Source organism: Myotis davidii, unplaced genomic scaffold, assembly GCF_000327345.1.
Source record: "Myotis davidii unplaced genomic scaffold, ASM32734v1 scaffold398, whole genome shotgun sequence".
Lineage (NCBI taxonomy): Eukaryota > Metazoa > Chordata > Mammalia > Chiroptera > Vespertilionidae > Myotis > Myotis davidii.
This window is the reverse complement of record NW_006290024.1, coordinates 559,919-563,947: the sequence shown is the minus strand read 5'-3', so window position 1 is coordinate 563,947 and position 4,029 is coordinate 559,919. Positions and strand designations below refer to the sequence as shown.

General features: G+C 53.8%; 1 protein-coding gene across 2 annotated transcripts in view; it reads right to left on the bottom strand.

Annotated features, from left to right (window-relative positions):
• The window catches only part of PMP22 (peripheral myelin protein 22), a 28,720-nt gene extending 25,051 nt beyond the window's left edge, over positions 1–3,669 (bottom strand). Inside the window, exon 1 of one of the 2 annotated variants that reach the window (XM_015563266.1) lies at positions 3,502–3,669. The gene's annotated coding sequence lies outside the window, so the exon portion shown is untranslated. Of the gene's footprint in view, positions 1–900; positions 1,074–3,501 lie in introns of those variants that run through there. The other variant, XM_006762740.2, reaches the window with a different exon arrangement.
• Between the last annotated feature and the right edge of the window lie 360 nt (positions 3,670–4,029).

Sequence of the window (4,029 nt, the reverse complement as noted above, 5' to 3'; positions counted from 1 at the left end):
CCCTCGGGGCCCTAAGCGCGCGGAGCCGGGGCTCCCGCAGAGCTGGGACTGTGAAACCTTTTCTGAAAAAGCCAATGTTAGTTAACTTCCCAATTTTAAATCCTGAAGGGTATTTTGTGTACTAAGCCGCCCATCTAATGGAGCGGAGCAAATGTCGGTGGGAAGCAGAGGCGGAGGGGGAAGGGTCGAGTCCCAGGAGAACGGCAGCGGCCATCGCGCGGTGCGGTCCTCGCCCCTCATTTTAGGGACCTTGGGGAACTGGAGACGGGGTGACCTGTTAGAGGATGGGTAAAGTTGGGAGACCCGTTGAGTCTTTGGGGACCATTTCAGGACGGAGTCATGGGCCAGGGAGATGTTTCATAACTTGGTTTTAAAGCACCCAATCCCAGGCCCCTTCGTTACTCTCCATAAGCAACACCCTGAAAGAAATCCAGGGTTGTACAGGGAGAAATCAGCAGTTTTCTGAGGTCTCCAAGAAGGCTTAAATAAATCCAGTGGCTCCTAGGGCCGGGAGGGGCAAGAGGAGGAGGATCAGCATTCAGCTAGAAAGCCGGGAACCACAGCACCCCGGGATGTCCACCGCAGGCACTGCCTTGCCAAGGAGTCCCGAGTAGGCTCATTTCCAGGGAGGCGAAAACTGCTCCGCCCCTGCCCCATATCCCGACCCCAACACCCGCGCCCCTTAGGTTTACAGATCAGCCGCACCCCACTCTGTACCCTTAAAAAACCCTTAGGAACCGCAAGGGACAGACCCTGGTCTGCCTGCCCACGCCCGATATGGGAAGCTCAGGGACCTGGCCAGCCGAAGCCTGCGCGGGCTCCGCGCTCTCTGGCACCATCGACGGAAGATGCCCACGTTTCTCCTCTGTCTCCTCCACTTTCCCCGACCGAAGCACTTACAGCCCAAAGGGATAGCGGTTCCCGATCCTCAGAGCGCCCTCGGGCCCGGACTCGCTGAGTTCTCCTCCGGCTGCAGGCGTCCCCAAAGACAGCTGAGCTGCGGGGCTTCGCGCTCCGAGCAGGGGCGGGCGGGAGGCTCCCGGCCTTCCCTTTAACGGGAACAACGCCCTGTCTGCGTCGCCGCAGTGGGGTGTGTCCCTGGGTCAGCGTGTGCGGGAGGGCGGGACTCGGGGAGGAGAAAGGGCAGAAAGTGGCGGGTGGGGGCAAGAGACAGTTATTCGCCTTCAGGGCGCCTCGGGAGAAAGTCAATCACTGCAAAACCGCTGCGACTTTAACGGGAAACTCGGAGACCGCGGAGCTTTCTCCCCTCCGCTTCCCCTCACGCCGCCGAGTTCATGGAAACCGAGCGCTGACCAATAACGTGGCCCCTCCACCCCCTCAGCCCACGTGGGGAAAGCCAGCCGGAGTTCGCCCCGCGGGTGCCCAGCGCTGGGCTTCGGGGGCTCACTCCCGCAGGCTGAGTTCACGTAGGGACCGAAGCTGGATGACTCTCGGGGACGTGGGGAGGGTGGGGGGCGGCGGCTGACACTTCAGCGTTGGGAGATGCCCCAATCCTCTCGGTTCCTGGCGCACCCGGCCTGCTCTGTGGTCTTAGCAGGCACCTCTGTACCGCGCTCCCCAGCTGTCCCTGTCTGCACGCAGGCCGCGCTAGGATTGGAGTGGACCGATCTAGCGGGCCAGCTTGGATGAGAGGGGCTGAGGGAGAGTCCTGGCAACTATGAGACAGCCTGTGCCGGGGTCCAGCCCTCCCTAGCCTTGGCAAACCGGAGCACAACCGGGTATGCTCCAAGCGAAGTTTGCCTGGCTTGGCTCCCAGGCTCGGCTGGCGTCCCTGCCAGGGGTGGGGAGTTGGCCATTTGAGGTGGGGGAAGAGCAGCCAGGGAAATCAGCTGATTCATAGCTGCCTGAACTTGGTCCGCCTAGCGTCACAGGGAGAGACTAGCCCTTCCGGGCGGGCGTGGCAAAGATGCGCTCAAATAGACACTCCTGCAGGCCAGCCTTGGTGTATGAAGAGAGCCCCAGTGTGGATGTTAAGCGTCTTTGCCTAAGAATGCAGTACACACACACACACACACACACACACACACACACACACCTACCTGCTAGTGAACTGTCATAAAATCTCATCACTTTAAATTATTTAAATCATTCCACATTATTTTACTATTTGAAAGTAGCTGTTCATTGTAGCTAATCATATATGCATTCTAATATTTAAGTGAAAATAAGTTATTTGAAAAATTCTTCAATGATCTTTTAAAAATTGTTATATTATTAGATTTTTAAAAAAAGAATCATACTAAAAATTGTATCCAATGTCCTTCACATAGCAGGCACTTTAGCAGGACTGTCCACAAGGTCTGTGAGAGGTGGTTTGGTCCAATGGTTAGGCACTGTGGCTCTGGGCTCAGCCACACCTGACTACCCTTGCTTTCTTAGGGTGCATGAATTTGGGGAGTTAACTGAAGTGCACTGAGCATCTGTTTGCTCTCTGCAAACAGGACTAATAATGCCTATTTTAAAACATCTGAAGCAGCGAGCATAGTAACTAAAACATAAGGGCGCAGTGCCCAGCACATTGTCACCATTCTTATTATGACATCACATGTAACCCTCACAACAATTCAGGGGCAAGCCTGACTGCCCTGAACTAAAATAGCTCTTAACTCCCATCCACTGAAAACGCATATGCAGAGAATGACTAACTAAAGAAAAAGAAGTGTTTTTTTTCTGCCCGGGGCATTTTACAGTCAGGCTTGCCATAGGAGTCATTGCTTTGCTTTATGCCACTTAGACTTTTATTTACTAGTAATTTATTATTTAACCAACATTTATGTGATCACTATGTACCCAGTACAATTCTAAGCACTTTACAAATATTAGTGTGTTTAACGCAGGATTTTTTTTCCCTTCCCTTTTCCCCACAAGCAAACTGTTAAATGAAATATGCGTCTAGAAAATGTAGACATTGTAAGTCACAGCTCAGACCTTCCTTTCTTTTGAACCCAATATTTTAGTCAGTGCCAGGTCACAGCCAAGCTGTGGGCTGCGGGACTTGAACCCAACCCCACTCACGGCCTCTCCTGTCTTCTGCCTTTGGGCTCCCAGTGGTCGGGGAGGCTCAGTGCAGGGTGAGTGAGCTTCGCCACACCCAGGGCAGGCCAGGGCTCAGCTACAGGTGGAAGCTTCTCTCCGACCTGCTTACCAACGCCAGATCACCTGCCAGTGTCTAGGCAGAGCTGGTTCCCATCAGGAAAGACCACCTGGACCTCCCTGCTCCCTTCAAACCAGATGTACTGGGCTTTCTACTAGTAGATGCCCCAGGAGGGTCGTTCTCACCACCCCAGCCAGAGTGCATGCCCAGCTCTTAACCTAGGATTAAAATATTCTCTGACTCCCCAGTCAATTCCAACACACACGCAGTCCCCACTGCAATCCTTTCCATTTGCGTTCTGCAGGGACTGGGGGATTGGACAACAAACACTCCTTAAGCAAAATAAGTACACGCCACCCAGAGGCACAGTTTGCAATAAAACTCACCAGGACAAACAGTGCAACCCCTTTCTTCCACACGGCTTTCTTTGCAGTCAAATGCAAAGGGTGCAGAGGCAAGGCCCTCCCGCAGGGCAGGAGAGAGGCCTGCAGCTGGCAGACCAAGCCCGCTGCTTCTGACCAGGCTCCCAAGATGCTCCCTGGTGGTGTTCCCTGTCACTGAGAGCCGAGCCAGGCGTCCTTCCAGTTATTCAGGGCTGGTCCAATGCTGGGATATGTCATGGTGGCCTGAGAGCATCTCAGCCTCTACTATTTAAAGAGACAGTGCCCAGCTTTGTGCGCTTTGCAGAACACGGTAAACCCAAAAGGCCCGGCAGGGCGTGCAGAACCTGAAATCAACAAGATGAGCTCTTGGTATGCCTGGAACCTGGGATGCCAAGGCTATTCTCACTGGAAGTGCCGCTTGTGTAATAGCTAAAAGGTCCCCTGGGTTTCAGTGCCCACCCCCACCTCCCAATGAATCCTGTAAAGATGAAATGTACTGTGTGAAGGGTCTATGTCCATAGTGTTATATGT